The sequence below is a fragment of the Bubalus kerabau genome, chromosome 9, assembly GCF_029407905.1.
Source record: "Bubalus kerabau isolate K-KA32 ecotype Philippines breed swamp buffalo chromosome 9, PCC_UOA_SB_1v2, whole genome shotgun sequence".
In the NCBI taxonomy this organism is placed as follows: domain Eukaryota; kingdom Metazoa; phylum Chordata; class Mammalia; order Artiodactyla; family Bovidae; genus Bubalus; species Bubalus kerabau.
In genome coordinates this window covers 107,435,167-107,456,652 of record NC_073632.1, presented here as the reverse complement: position 1 = coordinate 107,456,652, position 21,486 = coordinate 107,435,167, and positions in this window count along the sequence as shown.

The window sequence follows — 21,486 nt, the reverse complement described above, 5'->3', positions numbered from 1 at the left end:
TGATTAAACTTAAACATTTACATCTTCCAGCTTTCTGGAAACTTTAAGATCCAGAGTTAATTCTCTTGAGCCCAGTTGGTCAGAAGAACTACTGAAATAGCAGAATTCTTGGCCCAATGCTTGGGCCACATCAGCAATCCTGAGAGGAACAGAGCTTGGTACAGACAAATCAAAGATGGCTAGTCTGAATTAGGAAGAAAATCTGTGTTTTTTTCTATTTCAAGATATGAAGATGTATTATTTTCAGGTTTACACCTTTCCAGGTTGCTAATGTTGACTACTCAGATTTTTGGAGTGAATTGCTTCAATGAATAAAATGACGTGTTTGGGCAATCCAATTGTTTTTTAGGAACTAGATTGTTCTAGAGCTTGAAAACAGTGTGACTGGATAGTCAGCCACAGAGGACAGAAGCTACGCGGCATGGGTCTGTTGACTCTGCAGAGACCGTGGTCCATGGCCAGGCAGCACCCAGGGAAGGTGCCTTGAGCCCTTTCCCTTTAGACAGCCTGAGAGTGGCTCCAAGGGATGAGAGGCTGCCCAGGGTACCCTGAATCCCAGAAGCAGACCACAGGGGATGCTGCCGACACCAAACGGCAACAACCCCAAAGACGTGTGGCATGCTGGTGGCTTGGAGGACTATATGGTGTTGCTCAGGCACAAAACAACTTTTTTCTAATAAAACAATTCAACCAGTGAGTAGTGTTGCAAGTCTGGACTAGCTCCCAAGCTGTCAGACTAGAACCATAATTGGTCCTTCGGGAGGTCCAGCCTCTCCAAGGGAAGGCCCAGTTTTAGACTGAGTCCCGCCCCTGCAGGCCCCACCCCACCAAGCCCCAGCCCATCTCCTAAGTCAGCTACTCCCTTGGGGAGTGAAGAAACGGCTCTGTGTATCTATTTCTAACGTTAGAAACTGCGTCATGCTCTATTTTAAAGAGTTTCACCATGTCCATCAAAGAAAAGGAATCTGCCTCTGTGAAACCTAAGAGGAGATTGGGAGAATAAACAAGGCCTTACTGCATCAAAGCTCTAGAAAAGCAGAAGCAACAGGGCTATGGTGAAGAATCTGTGCTCACGCTGATTTATTATTTGGAACTATGACTCCCATGCCCCCTCCAGCCATGTGCCCTTCTGTCGCCCGCTGGTCGGGGCTCAGACTGCAGCTAAAGCCTGCAGGATGGAAAACAGTCTCAGAGACAGCGGTCTTGTGAAACGAAACCTATCAGGTGACTGCCAACGGCAGATGCTTGTTGTCCTTGGACCGCAGCGGTGGCATCCTGAGAGCTCGGTAGAGATGCAGACCCTCTGACTCCCAGCTTCGCTGCCGGTCACTCCTATGGGTGTCAGCACTGGACAAGCACTCAACAGGAAAGGAGACCAAGGGTCCCAGACCCAAATCCACTACTCCATGGACGTCACCCGGCAACACGGCCACATCACCGGCTCAGCTGATGGTGGCTATGGCAAAGAGCCATTTATCTGCCAAGCGGTCATTTAGGTGGATGTGTTAGGAAGCCTTGCTTTCACAAATGCTCCCAACTGTGAAGGCTGCGGCTCAGGATTTACTTAGCAGTACATTTGGTTAATTCAAGTCTTAAGTGCAGGAAGAAATTCTATTTAAACCAGGATGACAGAGGCGACAGAAAAAGGCAGGGCCAGTTCTTCCTTAGACCACAGAAACGCAAGGACGTAATCACTTCTCCATTCTGAGAGCAACGCTAGAGCGCAACCTTTGTTTATTGCATTTGTCCTGGAAAAGCACTCTTAATGTGCATTCCGTTTATTGACTGGTAACCAGGGAATTATTTGAAAATGACTCATAATTACTGTTTTGATCTCTATGAGTAACCGAATTTCCCGTCCTTCTTCAATCATCCCCCAAACCTGGTGACATACTGTAGGACTGGCTCCTTCGACCTGATGGTGCAGCTGGACTCCCAGAGCCTCACCGGTCCTGTTAACCCATCGGATTCTGCGTGTCCCCCATCCCTGGCCACCCCCAGGTGAGGGAGCTCAGCAGAGCTGCAGTGGAAGAGAGGCTACACGTTCTTAGGAACATATTTACACTTGCTCTCATTTAAACTGTGCAAATTCGAGCATCTATCTGCCTTCCTGCCATTTAACCTTGAGAAGAAAATGATTTCAATGAAGTAAAGATATCTATTGTTCATAGTTGCGATGAATTGTTTCTCCCATTAAGAAGAGTTACTTTGAACAGTTCATCATAACTCTGTCTTCTGGCTGTTAGTGGAATATTAATGTCCTCGCTTTTTCTGTAAATTGCAGAACTCAGTGGGAAATTTTCCTGAATGAAAATAAGCAAAATTTCTCTAGGATTTACATCTATCTCTTCTCTATACATATCCGTGTACATCCTTTAGTGTTTTCCTTTAAAAACAAGAAGAGCCAGAGGAACGGCTGTAAATAACCTATTTCAGCCGAAGCGAGAGGCGGGCACGTTGCATCATGTTCTCCACGATACGCAGCCCACATCAGTCTTTCTGAAAAAGGGGGCGCTTCACCTGTTTGAGACACATTTTGCTGCACTCTGAATGATGTGTGTGCTTTTTCTGTTTATGAAACTACCATCCAGCGAAACATAGCAGCCTAATATTTTGACGTGAAGGTCATCTGAAAGTTTTACAGCCTGCAAGCCCAATCCGTTTGGTTGATAGAAAGCTCTTTCTGGTCCCTTCCAGATGCCCACCAGCTCAACATTCTCCGAGTCTGGCATTTGGCCCCCTCCCTCTATACCTCCTCCTACCAGACACTAGGCTGTCCTCGTGAATTATATTACAGCATTAAGAAAAGCTTGGGGACGAATGTCTGGAGTCAGTGCGTGAGGGGGATGGGGACCGGGAACAGGAACAGGGTCGGTGGGGGTCACCAACTCCTTCCGCTGCCCCCGGAGCTAGTACGATCCTTCCTGGCACACACGGAAAAGTCATGAATGTTTCAGCTGCCGTGAAGTTCGGACTGATGGAAACATGTCTTGGGAGTTGCTGCCTCCCTGGAGCTCCTCGGCTTTGCAGGAACAGAAATCTCCCGAAGGCAACATTGCACATGCCTGTGTGGCTGGACGCCCGTCCATCATCGGGGAGGGTGGCGGAGGGAAGGGCGCTCACGGGGGACCCTGCGGGCACCCAGGCAGGACCGAGAAGGGCGCACTCGACTTTTTTTGCTGAGGGGACCGCACCCTGCCGGTCTCTCTCTTTAAAAACCGCTGCCCCTGCACTGACAGTTTTCACTACTTGTCTATCTGATTCTTTGGGGTGTTCCAGAGGACAAAACAAGATACCCCCGTTTTCCTTCGACCTTCAGGACACAGAAACCACTGCTGCCCTGAGAACAAAGATGGCCTTTTACGCTTGGCATCTCCGCAGCAGAGCATTAACAGGAACCAAAGGACACAGACAGCCACACCAGACCAAATCAGACCCTACAACCACGTCGAAACCGAATTACAGGAGAGCAAAGTGCAGCGCTGCGTTTTAAAATGCCAGATGTATTTTAAAGGGCTCGGGTTTCCGTTTTCTCCTGCGTTCAGAATTGTCAGTGATAGGAACACAAGGGGACTGCTTTCTTATTCCAGTAATAGCCCGAATTTCAGTCTCAAGTCTTCTATTTACTACATCTGTCAAGAAAAAAAAAGAAAAAGAAAACATCAAGCTTTTAAATCACATCATAAGCATCTGGTTTTGTTTTTTTTTTTTCTGCTTATAATTATACTGATGCTGTTCTCTGCACCTAGCATCCCTAAGCACCATCAGCTGAGCGGCCAGGCCAGCTGAGCAGCCACACACAGGGGCCACTTCAGCCCCTAATGAGAGACAGTCAACTGGCAGTTGAAGTATGCAGCTAATTAATTATCATATTTGGCAAAGAACCTTTTGTAGCTAAGCAGATAATAGAGATGATGAATATCACTCCATCTATCGACATTAAAACTTTTTTTTTTTTTTTTTGGCAGTAAGTGATGTTTTTCTCAGACAAGGCAATAGCAGAAATTCACATCAGGAGGAAAATGATTTATTTCATCAGTAATGCTCACCCTATCGGATTCATTACCTCTAAGCAAGTGTAAATCTATGTTCAGCTGGAGCTGACATTCCCACGCAGCTCCTCAAACCTTTTTAGGCAGCAGTGGTAATTTTAATCTTGTCTTCAAAAAAAGAGCCTGGCACGGCGTGGAGGAATTGCATCTGCACATCTGTAGATTTGGGGCAGTCAATGGCAGGACACCTCACCCGCTGGCCGCCAGCTGCCTTCCCCATTCAAAGGGCACACTCCACACAGGGATTCTCTAAACATGATATTTCTTTACTCTTCCTATTTATTTTTCTTTGATAACAGCATGCATAATGCAAGAACTTATAGATTGATGATAGGAGAAACAAATTTTAAATGTAGGGAGGGATGCGTCTGAATCTTGGGCCAAGAAAGGGGGCATAAAAATAGACCAACATGAGAACTTATTACTTTAGCCACACATTAATTCATCCATATGGTCCTGGGAAGAACTTCATTTTTTGTAAATATCCAAATGATAAAGACATCCAACTGCATGCTTAAAATACTTTTAATGCAACCTTTTCTAAGAAAATGGTGTGTATGTGTGTGTGTGCATGTATGCTCAGTCATGCTGGACACTTCGTAACCCCATGGACTGTAGCCCACAAAGCTCCTCTGTCCATGGGATTCTCTGGGCAAGAATACTGGAGTGGCTTGCCATTTCCTTCTCCAGGGGATCTTCCTGACCCAGGGATCTAACTCACATCTCTTGCATCTCCTGCACTGGCAGGCAGATTCTTTACCATTGTGCCACCTGTGAAGTGCAAGAAAATAGATCAGATGTTAAAATTATATTAGGATAAAAGATAAATAAAATTAAAAAGATAAATAAATACATAAAATTAAACTAATATTAAAAATAAATAAATAAAAAGTCTACATAAATAAATAATAAAATAAAAGATAATAAAATTGAACACATTGAGAAACAGCCATTCACCCTGCAACAGGCAGTGATGATTCATTTGATTTCCACAATGACATTAAAGTGCGGGCACTGTTGCCGCTTTACAGATGGGACTATTGAGGCCTAAGAAGGCTAAGTCACTGCCTGAAGTCACAGTGGAACATGGGAGCCTGCCTGGGGCTAGAGACCACAATATTTTTTGTTTAACTTTATGTTGTTGTGGTAAGAACACTTCACATGAGATCTCAACAAATTCTAAGTGGACATGATGTCAGTGTTGGCTGTAAGCACAGTGTGGTGCAAAGGATATTTAGAACTTATCCATCTTGCACAACTGAAATATGCCCACTAATTAGCCCTCCCCATTCCCAGCACCCCCTCCCACCCCCGATTACCATGCCACTCTTGGGTTCTCTAAATTTATCTATTTGAAAGACCTCAAATAAGTGGAATCAGACATGATTTGTCATTCTGTGACTGGCTTAAACCACTCCACCTGATGTCCTGATGGTTCATCCATGTTGTTGCGTATTGTAGAACTGACTTCTTTTTTATGGCCACGTAATAGTCCCTGGGTTGGGAAGATTCCCTGGAGAAGGAAATGGCAACCCACTCCACAACTCTTGCCTTGAAAATCCTATGGACAGAGGAGCTTGGTGCAGGCTACTATCCATGGGGTCACAAAGAGTCGGGCACAACTGAGCGACTTCACTTCACTTTAATATTCAATTGTATGTCTGCACTGCATCCTCTTTATCCAGTTACCTACTGATGGACACTGGCGCTGTTTCCATGCTTTGGCTACTGTAAATGATGCTGCAGTGAACACAGGAATGCAGGCATCACTTCAAGATCCTGATTTCAATTATTTGAAATAAATATCCATAAATGAGATTGCTGGATTATATGGTATCTCTAGTCTTAATTTTTTAAGGAGCTCTTATATTGTTTTCCAGGGCTTCCCAGGTGGCTCTAGTGGTGAAGAACCTAGTCATAAGAGACACAGGTTCCATCCCTGGGTCAGGAAGATCCCCTGGAGGAGGGCACAGCAACCCAGTCCAGTATTCTTGCCTGGAGAATGCCATGGACAGAGGAGCCTGGTGGGCTGCAGTCCATAGGGCTGCACAGAGTCAGACATGACGAAGGGACTTGGCACGCACACGTTTTGTTTTCCATTTTGCATTCCCACCGACAGTGTGCAAGGGCTCCCTTCTTTCCGCATCCTCGACAATGCTCGTCTTTGTTTTTTTGTTTTAGTCAGAAGTCATTCTAACCATTATGAGATGTCCCTGGTGCCAACGGCCTCGGGTCACCCTAGGTGCCCGGCCTGTGTGCCCCTCCAACACCTGCAAGTGACTTGGTCACCAGTGGTGTGTGCTGGACATTGGGTCAGGCAGACGAGGGCCTGAACAAAAGTTAGACCTTATGAAGGAAAGTTGAAACTGCACAGAGTGGCTCGGTCCTCCGCAGAGCCTCACTTCAGGGTCTGAAGGGCAGAGAGAGGAGCTGGGTGCACTCAGACAGCCGGAGATGCCAGGACAGACCCAAAGAACGGCATCTCCTCTAACGGAGAAATAACGCAGGCCTCCTTCGCACGTCTGCCCCTCTCGGGACCCCGGTGGCCCGCCGCGTAGGCTTGGGTGGTTTGGGACCGGGTGGCAGCGTGGTTTGGGGTGGGCATTTTCTGTTTGGCTGTTTCTTCGAGCCGACAGGAGGAACAAAGAGAGAAGGGACGCGTTGCATCTCGCCTTTGAGAGCAAAGCGGGAAAGTGACAGCGCCCGCGCGCTGGAGGCGCGGTATCTCAGGACATCGCGCGCCCCCACCTATCAGCGCGCTGGCAGCTGCGGAGATACATTAGATAAAGCAGCCGCAATCGCCGATAACAAGCCCCTCAAATGTCAGGAGGCACAAAGGCCGCCATTGATTGCCCCGCGCAGCCCGGCCCCCCTTTCTGCAGCACTCCAGCGTTCTTTCCTCTCCTCTTTTTCACACAGCGGTGCCTCTGGCGGGACTGATCCGCCTGCGGAAAAGGCCATTGTGCCTGAACACGTATTGTGTCATTTGCTAAATGGAGTTGATCAACATCTCTCCAATTCCCCGGCCGTGCTCTGCCTCCTCGGAGAGCAGGGGGTTTCTCTCCCAGTCAGGCCCGGGGCTGCGCGGCTCCCAACCTCCTGCTCCAGCCCAGCAGCCCATTTGCAGGCACAGAGGCCCGGGGCTGGACAAACCTCACACAGCGGCCCGCAGGGGCCGGGAGCCCAGCCCAGCCTGAGCAAACTGGACACAAGCCCGGGGCGGCTGCTGCGGCGTGTGGATGTCAGGTGTTGGGGAGATGCTCGGGGCTAATAAACTGTCCTCCCTTCCCACCGAGCAGGGTGTCTTTCCTGGGCAAGGAACTACCTTTCAAGTCCCTTTGAAGCCCCATGAAAGGATGCGGAGGAGGGAAGGAGTGGGCGTGAATACCAACAGCAGCTCTAGCCCTGGTACATGACCCGCTCCAGCCCTCGCCTCTCTCCTACCTGCTGGCCTGGACACCCACCATCGGAGTAGCCCTTGGATTTGCCCAACATGTGGATGACTGTGCAGATGCAAATACCCTGAGAAGGGGCTGTGAGGGAGAGAATAGCAAGTTCAACAGCCGTAGGTTTTTCTTATTTTAATTTTTGGCTCTGTCCTTTCGAGTATCCTACATAGCACCCTGAGCTCACGTGGCATCATTCCAGATCTGTTTAGTGGAAACTCACGCCTTGCCTATCGAATGTTTGCTCATCCCCTGCTGGTTTTTATTGGCACCCGCCAAACTTGACGTAAATTCCAGCGACGCCAGCGCCTCTGAGGGGGATAAATTCTAATACGCATTATTATTTAGCTTTTAATAGCTTTGGGTAAACAATAGAACTCGACCTCTCTTCTGGCCCACTGTGCTTTAAATAGTTGCTGTGGAGCAAAGACAAGAATTAGACATCAAAAAACTGCTTCAGAAGATTCCAATAGTAAGAGGAGTGTACTCTAAAAAGACAAAAAGAGCAATGTACCAAGTGAGTCAGCATTTAAAAGGTTCAAACATTTTAAAAACAAAGAGAAGGTGTGGCAGGCAGCATGATAGCCCCCAGAGATGAACACATGTCCAGCTCCTGGGCAGAGAGGAATTAAGATGGTAAATGAAATAAGGTATCTAATCAAGTGAGCTTAAAGTGAGGAGTTAATTCTGGATGATCGAGGCTTATCAAAGTAATCAGAGTCCTTCCACACGGGAGACGGAGGTTGAAGGGTAGGCTGTAGCCATGGGATATGACGGTGGTAGGGTCCTCCCTGCTGGTGCTGGCTTTGAAGATGAAAGAAGTCTCCACAGACCAAGGAGCAGGAGCACCTGCAGAAGCCAGAGAAGGTAAGGGACCAGATTCTCCCGGAGTCTCCAGAAGGAAGCACCACAGCCCACATCTTGACTTCAGCCCTCTGAAACCCATGTTGGATTTTCAGCTCAGGGGACTGGAGGATAATGCATTTGCTTGAAGTGATTTGTTGAAGCATCAGTAAGAAACTAGCACAAAAAGAAAAGAAGAGCTCCTATTTATTGAGCAAGTACGTGCATGCTAGGTCACTTCAGTCGTCTCCAACCCTTTGCGACCCCATGGACTGTAGCCCACCAGGCTCCTCTGTCTGTGGGATTCTCCAAGCAAGAATACTAGAGTAGGTTGCCATTTCCTTCTCAAGGGGATCTTCCCGACCCAGGAATCAAACCCACATCTCTTAAGTCTCCTGCATTGGCAGGTGGGTTCTTTACCACTAGCACCACATGGGAAGCCCTTATTGAGCAGGTACGAGGTGCCAAACCCTAGGCTGAGCATTTCACTTGCATTACCTCCCTCACACCTTGGGGTCCTCCTAGGACATGAGCCCCATTGTGGTTCCCATTGGAAGAGCAAACTGAAGTTTAAAAGGTTATAAAGCTGAATTCAAAGCTCCAGCTCCCATCCACTACTGCTTATCCATGAAGATCCCTCCATGCTTCTGCTATGTTGTTATTGATGCTAAGTCATGCCCGATTCTTTTGTGACCCCACAGACTGTAGCCCGCCAGGCTCCTCTGTTCAGGGGATTTTCCAGGCAAGAATACTGGAGTGGCCTGCCATTTCCTTCTGAAGGGGATTGTCCCGACCCAGAATCAAATCCACATCTCCTGCATTGGCAGGCAGGTTCTTTATCACTGAGCCTCCAGGGAAGCCCCATTTCTGCTGTGTGTATGTGTGTGTGTTAGTCGCTCAGTTGTGTCCAACTCTTTGCCACCCCATAGACTGTAGCCCACCAGGCTCCTCTGTCCATGCGGATTCTCCAGGCAAGAATACTGGAGTAGGTTGCCATGCCCTTCTCCAGGGGATCTTCATGACCCAGGGACCAAACCCAGGTCTCCTGCATTGCAGGAAGATTCTTCACCATCTGAGCCACCAGGGAAACTAGAGAATAAAATATTTATTCCAGTAGTCGAATTATGGCACACATTGAACCAAAGCCATCAGTCATTGTTTAGAGATTCAATTTATACAAATGAAATCAAGAACCTAGTGACCATGTCTCTGAGTCATTGAAAAACCATGTCAATTGTCTCAGCCATGCAATATTGGAGATTTCCTAGATGAGTTTGTGGAATTGCCTTGCATGCAGCATTCACAGTGAATTCCTCCAACAATACCTTTAGACTGAACCGAATTTGACATTTATAATGGCCCAAGAAAAGCATCTCCCTAATGGTATCACATCACTGCATGCCACAGAAATCAAAAGCGTCATTTCTAATAGAAATAATAGCTCCAACATGATGTCAGGTGGCTCCTTCAGAGGGTCAATGGAGCAAAGTGAAGAAGCCTCAATGGAGGCTATGGACATCAAACAAAGGCAGTTTGCTCATTCAAGGAGAAGGTAGATTCTGCAACAAGCAGCAACTTTTCAAGAATGTATACTTTTACAAATCCTTTGGGGGGGGGGGAATCCAAGCACATGTCATTAGAATATCTTGATTCTTTAACAATAATGAAACAAAAAAATGATACTCCACTGTATCACACAGGCAGCTGTCCAAAGAGATGTGTGTTCCTCTTCCAAAGTGTAGCACTGCAAGGAAAAGAATTTTCCAGGTCCTCTTACATTTAGATAGGACCATGATATTAGCTGTTAGAGCTTTCTTCGTGACTCAGCAGTAAAGAATCCGCCTGCAGTGAAGGAGATGCATACCTGAGTCAGAAAGATCCCCTGGAGGAGAAAATAGCAACCCCCTCCAGTATTCTTGCCTGGAGAATCCCATGGACAGAGGAGCCTGGCGGGCTACAGTCCATGGGGTCACAAAGAGTCAGACATGGCTGAGCAACCAAACAACCTCCATCATGATACTACCTCTTATGGAGGTAGTATTCATAATAATCTCAATGGAGATTATTAACAGAAGTCAATAATCTCAATGGAGATTATTAACAGAAGCCACCTCGTCTTTTCTGTGCCAAGTGTAGAATAGTGTTATAGAATAGTACAGTCAGTCGTGTCTGACTCTTTGCAACCCCATGGACTATAGCCCACCAGGCTCCTCTGTCCATGGGATTCTTCAGGCAGGAATACTGAGTGGGTACCCATCTCCTGCTCCAGGGGATCTTCCCAACCCAGGAATCGAACCCAGCCTCCTGCATTCAGGGGGGATTCTTTACCATCTGAGCCACCAGGGAAGCCCTTTCTGGGCTGAATTAGGAGGCCAATGTGCTCTCACTACTGCTGTATCCCCTTTCCCCAGCAAACATGGAGCCACATGAGGGAAGGGGCTTGGGCCCCTGAATCACTTTGTGGAAGACCGTCTGCTGAACACAGTGTTGGACGATTACGTAAGCAATGAATTCAATTGTGTTTAAGTCCCTGGAATTTCAGGGTCTGTCTTGTTAAACCTGTTACAGCTAGCTGGTAGCATTATCATAATCAAAACATGCATTCAAAAGGTCAAGAGGAGCATGTCTTACGGCTTTTGGCAGCAATACTGATAAGTACCTGGAAGGGCAACGTGGAGTCATTTCCATGGGTGGTCTGTAGCAATAAAGAATCCTTCACACTAGCTTCTCACAAGGCATTTTGCCAAAGTTATTAAGGTCACCAATCTTTAAAGCTCAAAGGTGTGTGTGTTGGCGCGGAATTGATTTCAACACAGAAAAGACTCTGAAGGTGTGTATTGTATGCCTCACCCTAAGAATCTGTGTTGATTCTGCAGGACCTTTTCAGGGAAAGAGCTTCTTGTTTATAGAAAATACTTTCTAAAAATGGTTCAAAAAGCTCCCAAGTTCAACTCAGAAATATGCCACAACAAAGTATAGGGAATTTTTTTTTTTTTGTAAGAAAATATAGCTCTGTATGTACTACTTGCAACATATAGATTGAGAAAAAATAATTCTTCAGTGGAACTTCATAGACATCAGCTGAGCTTTAGAATGTTGTTGGGGGTGGGGAGGTTGTTTGGGGAATTACCATTGCAGTAAAATACCTCCAAGCAAGTAATGAGGCTTGAAAGGTAGCAGAGATAATTAAAACAGCAGAAGCATCTTGCTGCACCGCTTTGAGCTTCCCCCCCGTGGCTCAACAGTAAAGAATCTGCTTGCAATACAGGAGACATGGGTTCAATCCCTGGGTCGGGAAGATCCCCTGAAGGAGGAATGGCAACCCACTCCAGTATTCTTGCCTGGGAAATCCCATGGACAGAGGAGCCTGGCGGGCGACAGTCCATGGGGTTGCAAAGTTGGATACAACTGAGCGGCAGCGTGCACACAGGAAGCGCCTTCTTGAAGGGCTTTGAGCGCAGGCTGTGAAATGTGTACCGTGGACCAGAAGCAGTGAGGGAGCCTCAGCTTTCCCTCACTTGGAAACTTGTTTGCGTCTCACAGGCCCCAGGAGGCATCTGGTTCTCCTTGCTGCAGTGGAATAAGCAGTTAGCCACGTCTGCTCCAGTCTTACTCCTGAGGTTCCCAAGGACAGGCAAGGGAGTGGAAGAGTTGGGAAGCTCTCTCATAAAGAACTCCACCCCATTGACAGTCCCAGCTCCCCCATCACTGCTCCACACTTTCCTCAGATATGGTTTTCCCGGCTCCTGCCTTGACTCCTTGGACCCAGCAATCACAGATAACTTATTATTAGGAGGTTATGATTACTGAGTTTCCATATTGTTGTTATAATAACCTATTATTCTGAGGGTGATTTGTATGAAATTGACATTTTCGTAGATCACAGAGAAGCAAATATGACCAAGTTCATGTGATTCAACTGACTGTAATGCAGGATATTTTGTACAAACTAAGAAGGCCAATAAAACCGTAGAGCTGGCCTAGCTCTGACCTCTGACGTCCCTGCCACATCCCGGCTCCATGCTGCGTGCTGTCCACCTGTCTCCGCCTTCACCGCTGAGCCTTCGTCCCTCCTAAGAGCAGACATCGGTACAGCAAGCGGCATCACATTTTGAAGAGGATGCAAAATATATACTGCATATTTTATAAAACAAATCATTCTCTTGAAAACCAACAGACTCTCACTATAAAAACAGAAAATAAATAAAACATAGTCTTGATGTGTCCAAGAAATGGTGTGAAAGGGAAAATCACTCAGCCGCATCCGACTCTTTGCAACCCCTTGGACTATACAGTCCATGGAACTCTCCAGGCAAGAATACTGGAGTGGGTAGCCTTTCCCTTCTCCAGAGGATCTTCCCAACCCAGGGATCAAACCCAGGTCTCCCGCATTGCAGGCAGATTCCTTACCAGCTGAGTCACAAGAGAAGCCCAAGAGCTCCGGAGTGGGTAGCCCATCCCTTCTCCAGCAGATAGCAGCATTTGAGGCACTGACCATGCCAGACACTCACCCAGCCTCCTGGTTCCTCTTTATGCAGAACCAAAGGCGAATTTCTCATTACCTCAGTGAACTGCTTTCCCCAGCACTACATGTATTCCTGACAGGCTCCCAATCCTGATGAACAGAAATTAATTACAATTCTTTCTCTGACTCTTAAAATATTAAACCTGATAACTGTTGGGCATATGCTCCACCTGAAACATAACTGTTAAAGATATGCATTGTACATACATCCTCACCTCAGTAAATGACACATTTTTTTGCTCATCAAGCTCAGCTTGCCTTGTCTCAATATCATTTTGTGCATTTTTTTTTTAATCCTTTAAATTCGAGTAGTGAACATCATCAGTGCAGAATCTTAGGAAACCAGATGAAGAGCGCAGGAAGCATCTGCTGTCGGCAGTATGAACTGGGGACAAACCCACCGGTTCACATCAGGAATCCTAGAGCCTGTTCCTCCACCTCCTGCAACAAGCCTCATGAGAGTCTGAATTCCTAAATCCGTAGATTAAGGGGGAAAGCCCTGAGCTTCTCACCGGCAACTCCTAGGTTTTAGAAGGGAACGATCCAACATACTTTGAAAAGAATGTCCTCTTTGAGGAAAATCCTTTGGATGATTATTTTTAATAACGATAGCCCATTGATCTGTCTGCATTTGATGTTGGCACATAAGGAGGGAGAGGGGGGTGGTGCTTGTATCTCTATCAGTGGATTCTTGAAACATACCCAGTCCCCTGAGCACTGCCTGTTGAATTCCCTCAGCTGTCAGCCTTCCCCTTCTAGCCACAAAGCCTGTGAGGTCTGAACAGTCTGTTGGCAGCCCTCCTGCACTCCTCAGTCTGTACACCCGCCCAGGGAGCAGTGTCAGGCGGTTTAAGGAAAAGAGCATCATTCTGGACGACTAGACGGCCCCACCTCCTGGGGTGAGTGACAGGCACTGACTGAGGATGCTCTCTGTTGACAGCAGGGGCTGGGCCCTGGGAAAGATGTTGATGTAGAACCAGGTAGACCCACAGGTTCACTTCCGGGCAGCTGTGCCCTTGCCATGGGAGAGAGGGGCAGCCAGGGGAAGGAGAGAAGTATCAGTCAGTTGTGCTGTGTGCTCTTTGTAAACCCTCTGGACTGTAGCTGCCGGGTTCCTCTGTCCATGGGATCTTTCAGGCAAGAATACTGGAGTGGGTTGCCATTTCCTCCTCCAGATTAGTCACAATCCGTATTTATCTCTAAAAAAAAGAACAAAAAGCCACAGAACTATGAGTCTCCTTACTTAAAGAAAACTAGGAATTATTAGTATTTGGTGGATATTCTTGCCTGGAGAATCCCCATGGACAGAGAATCCTGGCAGGTTACGGTCCGTCCGGCTGCAAATAGGTGGACACAACTGAGCGACTGAGCACGCATGCGCACAGGAGCAGGTTTTTATGCAGAGGCTGCCCACGGTCATCTGATAAGACCCCTCCGGTCCACGGCCACCCGCTCCCCCCTGTCAGTCCCAGCCTCAAGGAGGGGACGTGGTTTGGGCCAAGCTTAGCCTCTGAAGTCAGTTGAGAGAGATCCTGTCAAAAAGAGAATACCCCTCTTTTCAAAGAAAGTTGCAGAAACTAACACAACATTGTAAATCAATTACATTCCAATAAAAAAATAAAAAGAAGAAAGAAAAGGGCTTGTCTGGGGTTTGGTCACCCATGAGGAATGTCTTCATTTCAGACAGGAAATGCCCTGCTCTGAAGGGATTTCTGTGTCTCTGGAGGCCCAGCTCCCAGAGACATTCCTTAGGCTCCCCGGCTCCGGAGCGGGAACTCAAGAGGTGGTCGCGGTGACGCGGCTCTAACCTCAGCCGCGGGCTGTGGGCCGCACGCTGGAGGACGGGGGAAGCTTGCACTGGGAAGGCCGCGCTGTGGGCGGAGGTGCAGGAGGCCACAGCCCTCAGCTCCGCTCACACGCCGGCTCACGGCAGGCGGGCCTCTCTGCAGCCGGTCACAATTTTACATCCGGGGATCCTTTCTGGTTCCATCAGGGAGTCTCTCATCCTGACCGCTGCTCACAGCCACCTGCAAGAAGAGCAAGTCAGGCAATGAAGACGCACTTTGCAGCCCGACCCGACACGCACGAGCCTGGTGATTTTGAAAAATGTATCCAAAGTTTTTGAGCCTTGTTCAGCCTAGGAAGGGGGCTTCTCAGGTGGTGCAGTGGCAAAGAATCTGCCTGCCAATGCAGGAGATGCCAGAGGTGCAGATTCGATCCCGAGGTAGGGAAGATGCCCTGGAGGAGGAAATGGCAACCCACTCCAGTATTCTTGCCTGGGAAATCACATGGACAGAGGAGCCTGGCAGGGTACAGTCCTGGGGGGTCTCAAAGAGTTGGATACCACTTAGCTGCTAGACAACAACAACCTGCGGAAAAATCACCGCAAAATCCAACTCTACCACTTATAAACTAAGCGATTTGGGCAAATTATTTACCTTCACTGAACAGTTTCTTATCTAGAAGATGGAGCCAATGATAGAATTACAATTCTTACCTTATAGAATTCTTCTGTGAATTGAGAAAATTTAGGTAAAATACTTAGCATAATAGGCATCCATTAAATGTTAGACAAGATTTGTGTGTTCAGTATTTGCCTGTTCATTTATTCAGCTCAAAAGGTATGGGAATTAATAAAAGGCGTGCCAAATGCCTAGCTAAATGTCTCCCACACAGTAGGCACTAAACACAATTTATTTCTCGTCTCCTTTTCACAATTAGAGAACTAAGATCCAGAGGTACCAGGTCCATTCCACCTTATTTAATGTTGCTGCTAAGCCATCTCTGTATCTCGCAAGTCCCCCGCAGGAAGAAACAGAAAGTAAGAAAGGTACAGAGAGAAACCTGAGAACCCCGTATCTGCTTTAATTGATTTACTTCAGGTCAAACTCAAGGAGCAGGGACGTAAGTGGAAGTCCATTTAGCCGACTTGAAAGCTCTATTCTTGACCTCAGAGGACTGGGAGGTCTTTGAACCCATTTGAGTCTCTAAGTCTTTGGCCAGAAGGAAAAATTTCTCAGCTGCTTTTTCATGCCTTCAAAATGAATTAATTTCCTAAATGGAAAATTGAAGTAATTAAGTTATAGACTGAGTGACATTTACTAAGGTGAAAGGCAGAGAAATTTTTATATCCTTTATTAAACAGTTATTAGTTGTATTAAGCAATATGGAACAATTACTTTTATTCCCCTAAATGTGATTATTCTTTTCATGCCAAGGTACCCTCAGATTCACAAGAATCCAGCAGACCATGACTATTCAAAAAACGCACCGTGCCACACTCTCAGCCTTGTTCCCAAGACCAGCGTCTCACTGGGCGGGTGGGCAGAGGGGCTCGAAGAGACACATTGAACGAGGTTCTCGAGATGGTGCTCAGCTTTCTTCACGCACGTGAACGTATCTTTCACATGAATGTTGCATTCTATCCCACCAACCTGCCCAGCCAGGAAATTTACTCAAAACTGCTATTAATAGCATCTGCCAAGTGCCAGGGGCTTCCCTGATAGCTTAGTAAAGAATCTCCCTGCAGTGCAGGACACCCGGCTTCCATCCCTGGGTCAGGAAGATCCCCTGGAGAAGGAAATGGCAATCCACTCCAGTATTCTTGCTTGGAGAATCCCACAGACAGGAGAGCCTGGCAGGTTACAGTCCATGGGGTCGCAAAGAGTCAGACATGACTGAGTATCCAACATGCACATCCTCAGCCACTATATTCCAGACACTGTTCTAAGGTCTACAGCTGTGAGAATAACAGACAGGGCCTCTCATCTCCATGGGATTTGCATTCTAGAAGGGGAAGTCAGACAGAAAATGAAATAAGTAGAATCCATAGCAAGTTAGAAGGCCACTTGGGTGGAGAACAGGGACAGTCCTAAGAGAGGTGCTGATAGGCCATCGAGGGAGGTGAGGAAGCGAGACACACAGCTGACTGTGGAAGAACATTCTAGCAGAAGGAATCGCCATGTGCAAGGGTCTGACATGGCTGGGGTTCCAGGACCCCCGGCAGCAGTGACTCCCATGACCAGCTGGGGGGTGGGTAGGTAAGCAGGGGTCTGAGAGCTGGGGAAGGGCAGTCACTGGGAGGACTTTGACTTTTCTTCTGAGTGAGACAATAAGCCTCTGAGAGATTATGAGCAGGGGCATTCCCATCAAGGAAACACACAAATATCCATAAAACAGTTATGTGTTGTTTCTCCAATGAGCCTTCCCTCCCACCTCCATCTCCCAAATGACAAATGACACCTTTGTCTTAGAGGTAGAGTTTCCCACCCCTGACCTTCACTGCTTTGGGATCTTGACAATGCAAAGAGGGAACAGGGCAAGCATCTGGCACAGGGGTAGATTGAGTTATAGAATATTGATTGATTCAGAGCCCATAGAAAAACTCCTGTGTCTTCCAATCCAAAATAGTAACTTGAACAGGTCTCTGCATCTCTCTGACCCTCAGTGAGTGAGTGTGAAGATGACATGAGGTAATGCACTTAAAACGTTAGACAGAAACCTATTGCTCAATAAACAGTAGCTGTTTTTACTTGAGGCATGACTTCTTATTTCTGAGTCCACTTCCATCTCTAGTTCTGTGTTCTGGCGCTTCCTTCCTACCTGGTGAAGGTGCCTTGGCTCCACCCTGCAAACCCAGTTGCCCCAGTCCTACTTCCTTGCCTGGTTCTGTTTAGAGCCACCAACATCCCCAAGCGTTCCAACAGCTCCCTTCCAATTGGCAATTCTCCCTGGGTAGTGATACTAACTTTCAGTGAGTAGAGGCCAGGAATACTGCTAAGCACCCCACAGTGCACAGGACAGACCCACAGAGACAATGATCAGGCCTCAAAAGGTAACAGTGCTGCCGCTGGGCAACCTTACAACGGGGAATGCAGATTTATCATCACTCTTACATGTGTGTACATATTCCCCTGAGGCTCAGATGGTAAAGAAGCTGCCTGCAATGCAGGATACCCAGATTTGACCCCTGGGTTGGGGAGATCCCCTGGAAGAGGGCATGGCAACCCACTCCAGTATTCTTGCCTGGAGAATCCCATGGACAGGGGAGCCTGGCAGGCTACAGTCCATGGGGTCGCACAGAGTCGGACACGACTGAGTGATTGAGCACATGGGTATTTGGGTTTCCCTCTGGCTCAGTGGTAAAGAGTCTTCCTGCCAATACAGGAAACCTGGTTCAATCCCTGGGTCAGGAAAATCCCACTGAGACGAAAGTGGCAACCCAGTCCAGTATTCTTTCTTGGAGAATTCTACAGACTGGAGCCTGGCAGACTACAGTCCATGGGGTCACAAGAGTGGGACATGACTGAGCTACTAAACCCCACTATATAGGTAACCCAGAAAGCCATGTTTGTCCCTCACTGTGCCAGACACAATAGACTAGAATTGCCCCTCAAATGTCAGCAGGAGACACATGTGACTGAATTTAGTGCTGTGTGCTGTGCTTAGTCACTCAGTCGTGTTTGACTCTTTGTGACCCCATGGACTGAAGCCTGCCAGGTTCCTCTGTCCAGGCAAGAATACTGGAGTGGGTTGCCATGCCCCCTCCAGGGGATCGTCCCACCCCAGGAATCAAACCCAGGTCTCCTGCATTGCAGGTGGATTCTTTACCATCTGAGCCACCAGGGAAGCCCAAGAACACTGGAGTGGGTAGCCTATCCCTTCTGTAGGGGATCTTCTGGACCCAAAAATCAAACCAAGGTATCCTGGATTGCAGGCAGTCTCTTTACAAAGTCCTATTTTCCATGATGGGCTAGAAATGGGAACTGCCTCCTTGGGAAGGAGCTCAACACACATGAGCTGAGCTGGAGTCTCTGTGGTCAGGGCTCTTACTCCCACCTCCAAGGAAGGCAAGACGTCCGAGTCCTTTTCAAGCTCTGCAAGCACCCCAGGGCATCCCATGCTAGAGCTGGCTGAACTGCCTTCTGCTCCTGTATCCGCACCTCCCATTCACCACAGTCACATTCCCCCTAGTCAGTCCCCATCATCAAGGGGTGCATTTATTTAACTCTCTTATGCGCCAGCCTGCCCATTCTCTCCAGTCTGACGGTACTCCTAGGAATGAAAATTATTTCTCCAAAGGTGAAAATTTAAGTGGATGAATGACAGCAAAGAAAAACTTTCATCTCCTTCCAGTACTTTCGTGACTTGCTGGTCACTGTCCACCAACGTTGTAGAATGACAGCAGCCTCACCCCCTCCCATGCATCTCTGTCCCCTCGCACTCATCCTTGCCACTCTCCACAGCCGACCCCCACCACAAAGGCAAGGTCCGCCGTCTAGTCTCTGCTCCTTTAGAAAAGGAACTGCAAGCAAAAAGCTTGAGGCATGAGGAAAAGCAAAGATCAATCCTACAACATGAGCAAATTCTATAGGAAGCTCTAGGATAATGACGGTATCATGGAAAATGGCTTATTGTTGGCATCTTGGTAGCAGATAAAATTAACAGTATTGGAAACTTGAAGATGAGTAAAACAAAGGAAATTAGGAAAAGGGTGGGGATACCTCTGTTTCTAATCTATGCTGCTTTTTTCAAAGATATACTTAGGACCAGCTGTCCAGCCCAGCCTCTGAGACTTGTGAGGCAAAAGATGACTTGGCAGCAAGGTGTTCAAGTTTGAGCGCAGCCACGGTCAGCCGTGGGACAGCCTGTTTCCGAGAGGGCGTTGCCCCCAGGATGGCGTTTCATAAAAATGCCAGAGCAGGTCCTCCCCCTCCCCTCACAGCCCGCTGTCCACTTCAGCCACCCTGGGAGCCCCAAGATGCAGCCTTCCCCGTCTCTTCGCCTTCCGCGCTCCTGCCTGCAAGCGTTCCCTGCCTCGACCCTCCAAGCCAGAGGGGAAGACGGAGCCGGCGGCAGGCCTTGTCACTTAGACAGAGTGCAGACAGCCTGCGGTGATGCCACCAGCCACGGCAGTCCAGAGGTCACAGCTACCAGCAGCCAGATTCATCAGGAGACTGGAAACACGACACCCCTTGGAGATACGTGCAGAGACAAGCAGGGCCAACTTGGGGTTGCCAAATTAAGAAAAAGAGAGGCGGGAGGACTGTTTCCAGAGAGTTTTGAGTTGGGAAGAAAGAGTGGCCATGATTTTAGAGAGAATCACCACCCAGGGCTCTCACATCTAAGTGGTAGCAGACTCTGATGACCTCACCCACCACCTCCCAACCTCGCTCCAGTTCAGAGTCTGTAAAGCTCTAACTAGTGCCAAGGTCGGGATATTTTTCTTAAAATCAAGAACCAGATCATAGCCTGTTTCATGAAGTATTATATTTTTATAAGCCCTAAAATAATCCAATATTTTGGCCACCTGATGCAAAGAAGTGACTCATTTGAAAAGACCCCAATGTTGGGAAAGATTGAAGGCGGGAGGAGAAGGGGATGACAGAGGATTGAGATGGTTGGGTGGTATCACTGACTCAATGGACATGAGTTTGAGTAGGCTCCGGGAGTTGGTGATGGACAGGGAGGTCTGGTGTGCTGCAGTCCATGGGGTTGCAAAGAGTTGGACATGACGAGCAACTGAACTGAACTGAACTGAACAGAAAATACTAGGCCATCCTTTGATAACAAGAATGGGCTCAATTAAGCACGTAGTCCTAGAGAAACCCCCTCTGTATGTGAGGCTCTGCTGGGGGCTGCGAGAGGACCAGGTTAAGAAACACATCATTCGAGCCATTAAGATGCTTAAATTCTCTTAGAGTAATTGGACACAGACATGAATAACCATGAAATACGGAGCAAAGGGTAAGTGTCATTGAGAAGCCTAAGATGCTACAAGGATTCAGAGAATGGGGAGACCTCATCAGGTGAAGCACTGAGAAAGGCCTTGAAGGGTAGAAGTTTAGGAATTATCTCAAAATCAGAACAGATTAGCCATCTTCAGCCTTGGGTAACCTCATAAATAAGGCATGGTCACAAGAAAATGCAGGTATAATGGAAATGTATCCGCCAAGTCATTGGTTAAGTCAACATTTGTCACGGACCTGTTACACACCAGGCACTGCTCCAGGCATTGGAAACAGAGGCATGAATGGAGCAGACACTCCTGGAGCTTTAGAGATAAGTCAACATCCATCGATTTAAAAATGTCACAATCAAAACAGGGCAACTGGAGAGAGCGTGACATTCAGATGAGATCTGCATATTACGAAGCTGGCCATGGGAAGGAAGGACTCTTGGTAGAAGAAAAAGCTGGAGCCAGGCCCCAAGTTGGGCATGACCTTGTCTGTTTGCAGAAGGGCAGCATGGCTGGAACAGAGATGGAATGGGAGAGGGGCTCCTGGGAGGACAGAGATGATGTGTGGTGACTAGAATGGCAGCCAGGACTCCAGAAAAGGGGAGAGCTGTTAAGGGCACGTTCAGGTGAAGCACTGTTGGGATCAGAGACAAGAAGTAAATGGTCAAGGGGGTTCTCTGAGTTCAAATTGGTAGCATTTGCTGATGGCGTTGGGTTTGAGCACCGAGGGGAAAAGAATGAAAGAAAACCCCAAGACTTTTACCATAACGAACTGATGGGTCTAGTTTATGAGATGGGGATGCCAGTGTGAGGGTAAATTTAGGGGGAACATTCTACTTTGTCCAACTTAAGTTTCAGATTATTGTATTTATAGCAATTAGA